We start from the raw sequence: 13,303 nt of genomic DNA, 5'->3' as shown, positions 1-13,303 counted from the left end.
TAACCAGACTGGCCTGTCTCAGCACTGATCGCTTTATTGACCAACTTCTGAAAGGAGGTGCACTCGTGCAGACGAAGATCACGGCGAAGCTCAAGGCTAAGTCCCTTGCGGAACCTTGCCTGCTTCTTAGCATCGGTGGATACCTCTTCAGGGGCATATCGTGCCAGATTCCCAAATTCGCGGCTATATGCATCCACAGTCAGTCTTCCTTGGGTGAAATTGCAGAACTCTTCCCTCTTGTGATCCATGAGACCTTCCGGAATGTGATGCTCACCGAAAGCCTCACTGAATTCAGCCCAAGTAGTGATTTGGCCGACCGGGCGCATAGCTTCAAAGTTTTCCCACCAAAGGCTAGCAGGGCCTTCGAGGTGATAGGAAGCATAAGTAACCTTATCAGGTTCGGCTACGTTGGCAGAACGTAGCTTGTGGGTGATGCTGCGAAGCCAGTCATCCGCGTCGAGGGGCTCGACGGAATGATTAAACTTTGGTGGGTACAGCTTGATGAAGTCATTGATTGACACCAAGTCATTTCGCTGATGGCGTGCAGTGTTCTGCTCAATCCGCTCCAACAAGCGGTTAGTCTCACGCTTGTTTCTTTCCGCCTCCAGCATCACTTCCGCCAGAGAAGGCAGGTGAGGCAGATTTTCACCCCTAGCTGCACTAGCTTCCCCCTGCTCCGGGGCAGCAGGGTTACTGCGGGTGTTGACCATCCTAGGAGAAAACAAGACAATGGTTTAGATAAGGATGGCACAAACTTAGCAAGGAAGTGCAGAATGTAATGGATAACATGGAATGCTAAGATGTTCATTATACGACATGGTAATATAGAAACTGCCATATATATACCATTGGTCATACACACCATACATAGTTTAGTACAATCCCAGGCTAGAGTACAACTACGGTGAAAGACATTACATCTCATCGAAGGCATTCCAAGCTCCTATACATTATTTTCCTACACCTTCGGAGCGTGATACACACCAAGTCGTATCCCACGGTCATGCAGGACTGTGGAGAATACAACTACTACAATACTAGTGAAACTACTACTAGCTCAGACGGCTCCGTAGTAATCCTCATAGAAGTCGCCACCAAAACCTGGAAGTGGAACATGATCATCTGGGAACAGACGGTCCTGCGGAGCCTGCGGACCAAAGGGACTCGGATGTGGCCTTGGTCCCACAGGTGGTGGCAGACGGGGACCACGAGGAGGGGTGATGCCTCCCACATCGCGCCACTCCATACAATCTGGCAATCCAGACCATACAGGGTACAGATCCCTCAGATCCATGTATGTTGCATGTACCGCCGATGCAAACCGAGTCAAAGTGGCCCAGTGATCAGCACGAGAGTTAAAAAGCTCCATACGCAAGGCCCGATTTTCGCGGTCCTTATCCTCGAGCATCTCGGCAGTGGTGCGGAGTAGTGACTCCTCATGTGTGGGGTCAGCATAAATAGCCTGGAGATACCCTTGCGCTCCCGGAAGTGAAGCTGGCATATAACGGAAGTCGGTGTTCCGAAGCAGGCCAGTCCGGACTCTCATGATGGTCATCATGGAATAGGCAGCATCCTGCACAGCCATGTCAACAGTAACCCCGAGTCCATAGGAACAGTGAAGGGGCTCAGTGGCTCCAGGATAAGAGGGATATATCCTGACGGTACAGAGGTACTGGCTCTGGTTGAAGTCTCGGAATTGCTCTTCGACAGTGTATTCGGGATACCGACGGTAACCCGTCTCGATCATTACCCGGACTAACATAGCAGTATGACCGGGCACATCGAGGCACCGGGTCAGGCGAACCACTTGGTTTTGAGCACGAGTGGCCATCTGAAAGCACAACCACAATGCAAAGACATTAGAATTCCTAGGGAAAATTGGACAGCATAACAGCTGTAAATGCTCAGAAAAAGATTTGAGACATCCACAACAGTTTGCAATACCACTCAACAACATCATATCAAGGTTCTGATTCAATTGGCAACATACTAAAAGTAGTAGAAACTGTACTGAGGCTTGTAACAACAATCCTATAAGCTACTACGGATTAGTAACACGTGAACCTGATAGAAGAAGAGAGCCTAGTCCTTAACCCACGTTGAATGAGAAGAGAATGACTCAGATCAAAGGGCATAAGGTAAAGGAGTAAAAGAGCCTTACGTTCCCTCCCACAATCAATTCCCCTACATATAACTAAAGCATTTCTAGACTCGACATCGACCAGTTTGGCTCAACGAACCTACAGGCAGTCTGGCTCTGATGCCAACGCTGTCAGGACCCCGATTCCAAGTCACATCGATCTAGCCGGTAACACCTCATATCACATTGCGGCCTCACGCATGGTATCCCCATGGGTGTCGCCTTACCATGGCCCGGGACCGTTTGCGCCTTTTGGCTCACGTATATGATAGTGTCGCTAGCATCCATATGACAGAGAACCCGGGCCGACATGGCTAGTCGTGAACCCAAAGTGGCACAGACCTATGGAGACAGGCATACGTGAATCATATCGAGCATGTCGGTCATCAGCGTGTGAATTCGGGCTGTAGCACTGGGCTAACAGGACACCGGGGAACCCGGGCTATAGCAGGCTAGGCAGGACTCCGGATGTCACCGCGTGACATTTCCCCGAAGGGACAGACATAGGAACAAAGTGAAACACATGCCGGCCAGTCAAGTGTCCTGAGCAGTAGTGTTGGGCTAGCAGGACTCCGGTGAACCGGGCTATAGCCGACTACTATGGCTCGACGACCACTAGACTACATTTCCCCATAAGAAAGGCTGTCAAGGATAAACAACTAGATTGTCGGATCCCACACATACCAAGCATTTCAATCATACACACAATATGCTCGATATGTGCAAATACAACATGGCATCACAACAAAACTCTACAACTCAAGTACTTTATTTAAAGGCTCTAGAGAGCCATACATAACATGTTCATACAGGTAGGGGTCACATGACCCGACACTCAAGTCATACAAGCATACAAGCACATGCGGAAGCAAATAGTCTGAGTACAGACACTAGAAAGCAAGAAGGCTTCTCGAAGCCTGTCTATCTACATAGGGCCCTCCATGGCCAGGATCACCACCTGGGTGGCTAGTTACTCGTCGACATCCAGGTCTACATAGAACCCATCGGAAGGGGCGGTGTTGTCGTCTGAAAACAGTAATTAAGCAAACATGAGTACAAAGGTACTCAGCAAGTCTTACATCAGAACCTACTATACATGCTCGTTCTCAAGAAGGTGGTGGAGTTATTGCAGCAAGCCAGCTTTGACTCTTAGCTAAGCTATCCTACAAGACACCACCAATAAAATAGTTTTCGCACACGAGTCCGCTACTCACCAACACAATACTCACCGGGGATCCTCCCTCGTCATCCTACGAGAGGGCCATCCTCGGTACTCACACTTATCTTGAGTCTTTTAGTAGTATCCATTAACTTGTCTATGAATTGTATAGGCAACCAAGTAGTCCTTTACCGCGGACGCGGCTATTCGAATAGTTTTATACCCTGCAGGGTGTACTTCTTCATACACGCTTTCACCACTTACCGCCGTTTACACGACATGCACTCGGCAACCTTCAAGCGGAAGCCCAACGAGGGTGTTGGCCAAGGCCTACCTAAACACTCAAGCCTCTAGTCCAGGTTTATCGCCTATCCAGGTTCCATCCACACGGAGTCCGGCCGAGGTTTCCACATACGGCCCCGAACGATGTGAACAGGGTTCCGGAGACACCAAACGGGTGACTCGGTACACCGTGCCATGGTGTATCTACCGCAACATAGCCCACCCCTGGGGTCAGCGCTACGCACTGCCGCCAACACATAACCTACAAACACCAGAAACTATTTGCAACTCCTGGACAGAGTACTAGGGTGATTAGGAAGCCGAGAGGGTCCATTGGTTTTGGTCCCAATGTATGGTAGTAACTGAATCTTAAATCACACATACAGATCTCAGTTCCTATGGACGGCCTCAATGAAACAACCCACCATGTACTCCTACATGGCCTCTCATCGATACCTTTACCAAATCATGTTCAACACATCCCTCAGATTGCCGACATAATCATTTTCACTCTAGCCCATCACCTAGATGAACCAGACCTGGCACAACTCTAAGCATAACAGGCATAGCAAGGTAGGAAACACATACATGGCTCAATCAACTCCTACACATGCTAGTGGGTTTCATCTAGTTACTGTGGCAATGACAGGTCATGCAGAGGATAAGGGTTCAACTACCGTAGCACACAGCAGTTTGAATCGCGTTGTCTTAATGCAGTAAACAAGAGCAGAAGCAAGAACATGGGTTTGTATGGGAATGATCAATGGGTTGCTTGCTTGATGTAGTGGTAGTCGAGTACTGCCCTTCAGACGGATACTCAGGGTTATCCTCGGAGGCAGAACCTACCACGAAAGACACACCGAACATAATCAACACATGACAATATGCAACAATATGATGCATGCTATGACATGGCAAAATGAATGTGTCTTGGCCTAATGCAAGCTAAAACAGAAGGGAATGAACTCATTTGAATCAAAGATTCAAATGTTAGTTCATTTAACATAGCCTTATTAGTGCATTATCTTATTTTGCTTAAACAGCAAGGTTAACTTGTTTTGTCATGCATGAAACCATTACAGATGGATAGATTGAATTTTTCTGATCATTTTTCATATATAAATTGTTTGATTTGGAGCTATGGTTGATTTTCTATGATTTTTAGAAGTTTTGGCTATTTTCTGGAATTTCCTATTAAAGAATAAATCCAGAAAAGGATTTACTACGTCAGCATTGCGTCAGAGTGACGTCAGCGAGTCAAAGGCGCCAGGGCCAGTCAAACATGACTGGTGGGCCCTGTCTGTCAGTGTCTCAGCTAATTAACAGGATTAAGTTAGTACTAATTAACTGTCAGTGGGGCCTGAGCCCACATGTCAGTGACTAAACTAATTAAAATTAGTTAACACTAATCCTAAACTAATTAGTAGGCCGGCCCCACCTGTCATAGGCTCGGGGGGGAAGTCAACCTGGGCCCACGCGTCAGTCCACAGTCAGAAGTGGTCAAACTCGCCGGCGTTTAGCCGCCGGCGAGGCCAGACGCGGCGGAGCAGCGCGGGTTTTGCACTCCGGCGACCAAAAGGATGGCGGAGACCATCTACGTGATGCGGGGAGTGAGCCGCGTCGAGTGGTGGCAGTGGGTGGAGCTGGGGTGGCCGGAAACAACGGCGGCGAGCACGTCCGCGGCGGCCGGAGTTCGGGCGAGGTCGAACTAGTCGCTAGCAGGCACGGCGAGGGGCGTGCGGGGGTGCTACGGGCTCCTGCGAGTGCATTGAAGACGATGGCGTTCTCGGTTGCGACCCAACGTGGCTGTGGCCACGACGGCGACGTGCAGTGGCGGCGACGAGCTTCGGCTTCGATGGCCATGGTGGTTAGAGGACGCGGACGAGCACGGGGAGAGGGGGAAACGGTGGCGGAGCTCACAGCGATCATGAAGAGGGGCTCGGCTTGCTCGGGGACGGCTTGGCAACGGCGAATCCGTCGATGGAGTCCAGCGGCCGTGCTCGGGGAAGACGACTCGTGGCGGCGATGTGGGGCTCCCGCGGTGGCATGGCTCGGGGTGGAAGGAAGAGGGGGTCGAGGCAGAGCCTCTGGGCCGGTTAGAGAAGTGAGGGAGAGGCGGTGGCCGCGGTGGTGCTTGTCGGCGGTGACGACTGCGCTCGGCAGGGGATGGGGAGAGAACCAGAGGAGGGAGAGGGGCACGGGGAGAGTGGGGAGAATGTGGGAACAAGAGGGAGTGTGTGGCACTCGTAGGCGCTCCCGGGGCGTCGGCAGAAGCAGGAGGTGGCCGGCGTCGCGCCTCTCGTCCTCCTGGCGAGAGGAGGACGACGACTAGCGCGAGCCAGTGGACTGGGCCGAGCTGGTGGGCTAGGTGGGCTGCGCCAGGTAAGTCTCTGTTCTCTCTCTCTTTTTCTGTTTTTCATTTATTCTATTATTTCTATAACTTCAGGGCTTTATTAAAAATGTCAGGACATTTCCAAAAATTATAAAATTAATCATGGCTACTGCTTAGAATATATCCAACAACAAACATTTTAGTTTAGGATTATTTGAACATTTAAAATATTTTATAGCATTTAAATGCCCAAATGCAAACACTATAAGAATTAATCCAATGACCTTAAGATGTCCTAGAAAAATGTGCACCATTTTTGTCAAAGGTTTTAACCCAAAACAAAAAGGGTGGGCTTTTTAGAAGGGCATTTCAGGTTCATTGAAAAAGTTTTTAGTAAACCCTAGTTGTTCCAAGGGGGGGTGCTGGGGGTTCTGTCATCCCCATTTCAGTTTTCTGGGAATTTAAACATGATGCACAAGTTCAACCAAACCTAATGCATGACTAACACAGGGATGTGACAAGTTTTTTTTAAGGATCAACATGAGCCAAGGTCTGGCTGGTACGCCGTTGGGTCCTACCATTCGAGAATACGAAAGGAACCTTTTAAATTGCCGAACGAATCTATGTGTATTACAATACCCGTATTTTCCTTGCAAATACTAATCTCAACGTGGTAATTGATTTATGACAAGTTGTTGAATTAGAGTGATTTTGTGATATAGTGATCTCAACGTGGATTTCACATTTCATGGTATCCCTAGTAAGTTTTCCAATGCAAATTCAAATTTAAAAGATGAACAATATGGAGGTGAGAAAACTTTGTATGTATCAAGCATATGACCACACACACACACACAGAGACACACACGCACGAAGACAACAACAATCCAATAAGTATAGTGCATTTATTTTTCCAAACCATGCATGTATGACACGAATTCAAAAATACTTCTTCTATTCCTAAATATTAGTCTTTTAGAGAGTTCAACAAGTGACTACATACGGAGCAAAATGAGTGAATCTAGACTCTAAAATATGTCTATATACATCCGTATGTGCCAGTCCATTTGAAGCCTCTAAAAAGACTAATATTTAGGAACGAAGGGAGTAAAATGTAAGACATCCACGGTCCTCAGTTCAATATTTAAAATTAACATGAAACTGAAACATGGATATTAAGTATAGTACTACAGTACATGCAATGTTGTGTTTAGGCGGAGGTATGATTGTTGGGGGTCAACCCCTTGACCTTAGATAAACTTGTGGAGCTTTGTTTAGGGTTGTTTAGATTATATTTGTCCCCACCCTCCCAACCACCGATTGGTTGTACACCCCCCACCCCTCCTCCCCGGGAGAATATCATGTGCCCCCATACCTTAGATGCTATATGCCGATACGAGTTGCTTGGAGCTTGTAGATCTGAGATATAGCAGCTCACATGATGTGTCTTAACATTTTTGCAGGAAACCTTGATGAGTTTGAGAATTGCACACAATTTTTACAAAAACTACTTAGATGCCCTTTGATCCCATATCCAACGACCTCGAAGCTCGTATCACCGTAGCATCTAGATGAAGGAGGACATCATATTCTCCTGTATGTAAGAATATCATGTGCTACCACATCTTAGATGCTTTGGTGATACAAGCTCTTCAGAGGCGTTGGATTTGTGACCCAACACCTCCTCGATGGTTCGAATGATTTTTTGCACAAAAGCCCCAAAAGAGTTCGACCACTGCTTACAAGCACAAAGACTGCTCAGATGCCATTGGATCTCAGATCAAACAACCTCCAAGCTCGTATCACCGTAGCATCCAAGCTACGATAGCACCTTATGTTTTCTCGCACGGGAGAGTATGAGGTGCTCCCGCACCGTAGATTCTATGGTGATACGAGTTCACTGAGATCTAACGGCCCACAGTAGGAGGTTTGAATGTTTTTGCAATATACGGCTGATAGAGTTTGGGAAATGCGCAGAAAGTACAAGTACTATGCATGTGCCATTTGATCACTGATCATACGACCTAGATGCTCATATCACCGTAGCGGGTAATTAAGCTACGGGGAGCACCTAATATGAGCACCGGGGAGCCGTTGGATCGAAGATGCAGCGGCACACACAAGGCCTGAATGTTTTATTTGCAAAAAAACCTTTGGAGAGTTTGGAAATTGCGCATAATTACAAAGACTACTACCAAGCCATTGGATCTCACTTCCAACGGTGTAAAAACTCATATCACCATAGTATCTAAGCTGCGGGATGGATGTGATATTCTATGCCGCTGTCGTTTTTGTTCGTAAACTTGCAAAATACGTGTAACTCATGCTGTTACTTGTCTAACCGTGCAAAGTGTTTGTTCAAAAAAACCATCCTACACTAAAATATCGGAACAACACACGGGGGTCCCACTTGTCATTAATCAAATTTGGACCTAAAATTAACAAATCTGAAAGACGAGATTCGAACTGGCAACCTGGACTACAAAGCGTAAGTCGATAGCCTAAAAAAATGAACGGTTGCTGGCTTTGTCCCATAACTTGATTTTATACAGTACTTGCGTTGAGTAGAGTAGAGGGAGTGCCTCGTCAACACGTGCATGACTGTTGTCTCACTTACTGGTGGGTCCCGGGTCTGCGATCTCAATCTCTCTTCTCTCCATCGTCTAACCTTTGCACAGGCACACACGAAGAGCGGCGCCAGCTTGCCGTGGTGTTATTACAACTAAAAAAGCTTGGAAAATAGAAGAATCGCCTAGAACAAGGGACGTTGTGGCTGGTCGAGACGGAGCTAACCACATCTATCCTCCGTGCCACGTTTGCATGATGAAGCTGTGTGGCTAGTGGGGTGTTTTCGACCGACTGGCTGGGTCCCGAGGTCGAACCATAGGTACTACGTCTGATACAGTATATTTTTACATGCACATTTTTCCTCCGTGCTGAGACGTGGCACACCCTACCACGCGGTTTCGGGGTCCTCCCGGGTGGTGCACGCATATATTCTTCCTGACGTGGGACGCCCTACCGCGTGTTTTCTAGGTCCTCCTCGGTTGTAGCGCCGAAGCAAGTAAATGAGTCATCAAATCACGAAAGACCACCTTTCCCGCCGAGTACATCAGTGAAGCACGGTGGCTAGCCAGTTGGGCTAGTTCGACCGATTAGCTAGGCCGCCGCCACATTTGTTCTTTCACCCCTTTTTTATCTACTTGCCGGCAAGTAAATTTAAATATCCACCGCGACGTTGCTCTGGTGTTTGGGTGCGGCAGGATTTTTAATTTTTTTTGATTGACGGGAGCAGGCGTGGCAGGATTTTTAATTTTTTGATTGACGGGAGCAAGGGCGGCAGCAATTAGTCATGATGACTCCGCGTGTAAAAACCCACTGCTCCCTGATGTGAGAAGTCGTCGACTGGTGTTTTACCGTGGTGAAAACCAAAAGGTTCCCTGCTCCCTCCGCCTTCCCGTAGATTGCATTGCCTTTTAGCCGTTTCGCCCCCTTTGCTTCCTCTCCCCATTGCTTCTACCTGGTGCCATGGCGGCGCAGCAGATCACGGAGTCCGAGGTGAGGCTCCTAACACAGGAGCTCCATGCCAAGGATGCGGAGCTCAGGGCCAAGGACGTGGAGCTCCATGAGCTCAAGGAGGAGAGGAGTGCCATGCTCCTCCGTTATGTGCGGGAGTTCATGGAGCTTCAAAAGCGGCAGGCGTCCATGACAAAGATACTCGAGGCGTCGGCGGCGTTGCTGCAGAAAGTGGGAGATACAATAGGCCCTCAGGGGAGCCGGCTGGAGCGTGAGCGGGCCGATCATGACGAGGTCTAGGATCACCTCAGCCACTTGGTGAACCAAGTTGCCACGCACGTGTTGCGGCTGCGCAATGCCTACCGTCGTGCCAGCGCGACGATGTCGGCCGTCGGGCTAAACCCGTTCGACAACCCGGTCGACTTCAATGAGCCGCGGCTTCCTGACCTGGTCTCCTTCTTCACCTATATCTTCGAGGAGCTGAGCCGTCTCGGCGCGATGGTGGGGGCTGAGCTGGACAAGGAGGGGTTGCGGGCTGCCATCGCCGTTGCCGGGCGAATCCTTTCAAGGCTCCGTCGCCGGAATCCATTCGTGCCATTGGACACCGTCTTTGACGAGCTGGCTCCCATCGACTGGGAGCGGGCTCTGCGGGTGGTTGCACCCTACATCACCAACGTCGTGCGCCTCAAGAAGCAGAGGGACTTCGGTGGTGTTTAGGCGCCCTCTGCATGGACATGTCCATGTCTCGGCGCAACATGACCGTTGGATCAAACTCAAACAGTGCAGATCAGTCACTGTAGCACAAAGCGTGTGGGTGTGTTTGGTTGCATTCTCATCTCAATATAGTTGTTTCCTCTTCATGTATTTTTGTCAACCTACTAGTGTGGACTCATGCACCCTTCATGCACTCTGCCAAACACCCAAAAGTGGGTCGAGAAGGGAACTTTTGCTCCCATCCCGTGCACCCTTCATACACCCTGCCTAACACTATTCGTGCTTCATATGATTCATGTTTCGTGGAGTACTGTAGCACCGTACTCTCCGTGCGCTGTGGACCTAGTTCTGTTAACATTGATCTCATCGCTCATTCTCGATCGGACAGTCGAAAAAGCGGTACTATGTTACATATAGGAGTAGTTGACATGCGCACAACATCATTTGTTATCGTCATATCTTACTACACTAGCAACAAGATTGTGTAGTACTGATGTGTGAACCACTGCACATGCCTAGTAGTAGGAGCACTGTGTATGTTCAAATGGCTGCCGTGTTTCGCACTCCTCCGTCGTAAGAGTGGAAACGCTTGCTGTAATCATTTTTTTCTTCAGAAAAACAGTGGACACGCTCTACCGTGCAGATCCTCCTCTAGCCATGCACTAAATTACTCACTTTCGCCGACGTGTGGGATAGCCAGCACCTGGGTCCACCAGCCATGCACTAAATTACTCCGTAGTAGAGTGACGGTAGACTACCCCGATCGAACCGCCGCAGTAATGCCCAATGAGCCGTCAAATCACAAAACCCCCTCCTTTCTAGCAGTAAGTTGGACGGACGAAGCAACCATCATTTCACTCTTCTCTCTTAGCTTCCTCTCTTGAAGAAAACCCCCACTCGCTTTGCTTCTCCCTCATCTCGTTCCTCCTTTCACTCTTCTCTCTCAGCTTCCTCTCTTGGATGGATGCCGGAGCACCGACCGACGTGATGTCTATGGCTCTGGCCAAAACCGTCGAGGCTCATGGTACGAAGAAGCGCAAACACCCCGCCGAGACTATCGCAGACAAGCTCAAAGCCATCGCCCTGTCCAAGCCCCCCTCTCCGGAATCCCTCATTAAGCAAGTCCAGGTAATGTCTCTTGTTGACGATCTTTTTCTCGATCTTGATCGTGTTTTTTCATCTAACACACAGTACTAGTACTGGTAGTACAACTTTCTGGGTGATCTTTCATGTGATTTTAGTGTGCCAAATGACGCTTCTAAATTCCTCTTTTGACCAAAACATGCAAGAGGTTGACACTGATTTCTTATAGACTACTTTCAACTACTCCTTCTGTCCCAAATTTCTTGTCTTAGATTTGTCTAGATACGGATGTATCTAATACTAAAATGTGACTTGATACATCCGTATCTAGACAAATCTAAGACAAGAATTTTGGGACGGAGGGAGTACTTTATGAACATCAATGCTACCTTTTAAGAGGGTATATTTGCCTCAGTAACTTGTGTTATGGATATTTCATGTAATCCCTCTGCTCTCATGTCTTTGAAGACATGTTCTAGTGTCTTTGTTCACTCATTTCTGTGCGTATATGTAGTCATATATGGAGTATAATATCGAAAATCATCTTATATTTCTGAACAGAGGTAGTAATAAAATATGGTTTCTGTTTGAATTAGAACCAGGTCCGCGATGGAGATGAAGTTCTCAAAGTCATGCCGTGTGAAATGGAAGACCTGATGCTGAGTTCTACTGTTGAACTATCCAGCTGTTGTGTCCTTGTCGCCACGTGTCCTGAACTAGTGTTTTCCTGTAGCATTGTTGTCAGGCGTGTTCTCGAGGCTGTACTTGACCACAACAATTTCCTGGTTGTGCCTTTGATTACGAATGGTGTGGTTCTTGTAAAGCTTCCCAACAAATTTGATGCGGCATGTGTTCATCATCATGTTTATGAGTGGAAAGACCACTCTGTTAGGTTCTCCAAGGTTGACAAGATGGTGATGGTGCATGTAGACATCTCACACGAAGTCCATGGCCTAGTCAGTTATGCGGGGTTCATCCCGTAGGTCGGTGGCAAGAAATAGTCTGCAGAGTTTAGTTAGTGCAACTTTGCTTGTCTGTAGTAAGTACTATTGTTCAGTACTTGATTTGTGTTTGTGAACCCTGTATTGTTTATTAGTACTGCCGCTTTTGGTGTGTGGTCACTCCTGAGAACGGTCTATGTTAATGTCTGTCCACTCAATTCAGTCTGTATATTTTGAAGTATCCAAATCATATTTTTTGTGAGGACGGTTTATCAATTATGGTTACACTCCAATATCTGTATGCATGAAGGGTTTAGCGCACCCACCAGGATTTCCAGTCCCATGGATGTTCGGTCCATACGATTTGTCATGACATTTGGACTGTCCTGCTTGTGGGAGTAGACGGGGCCCTGCATGCCACGCGTAGTTGGACAATCAATCTTCTGTTTAGTACTTCAACATAGTGATTTCCTGGTAAGGATTCACTCGTGTCACATCAAGTAAATCTTATTGATTTACTGTCTAAATCTTATTGATTTAATGTCATGTTTTCTTTCTTTTCCTGCAATTTTACGATGCAGGTTTTGCCATGTGACATTCATCACAGAATAAACCGTTTGGTTTGCTCTACGATGGCTATTTTTGCAGGTTTCACTTCTTATGTCATGTCAGTAACGAAGGCACTGTCCATCACTTATATTACTGGAAAAAATTGGATCAGTCTATTGTCTGAGTACAAGCTGAATCCCTATGATGAACTGCAGTTTGGTTTAACAAAAACGCCACAATTAGTCCTTCTCGCGTTTAAAAGAAATGAAGAAAAAACTAGTTCACGGTCACAGATCCTAGTCAAGTTAGAAAGCTGATCATAGCAGACCAGACACGATCGCCATTGTCTCGCACAGATCGAGCACCGGCAGTTGCTCTAACACTGACAATGGCAGCAGCTCAGTCTAATCCAGCTGAGGATTGGGCATCGACACCGGCACCTGCTCCAACACCGGCACCAGCTCTACAAGGAGCACCATCTCCGGCAGCAGCAGTGGCTTCGGCACCTGCACCAACACTTGCACTTGCATCTGCTTCGGCCCGTGCAGTTGCACCGGCAATAGACTGGGCTGCAGTTCGCACTTCAT

Source organism: Triticum urartu, chromosome 2A (assembly GCF_056163025.1).
Source record: "Triticum urartu cultivar PI428250 chromosome 2A, HENAU_Tu73, whole genome shotgun sequence".
Taxonomy (NCBI): Eukaryota; Viridiplantae; Streptophyta; class Magnoliopsida; order Poales; family Poaceae; genus Triticum; species Triticum urartu.
The sequence above is the reverse complement of the archived record's forward strand: the minus strand, read 5'-3'. Positions refer to the sequence as shown.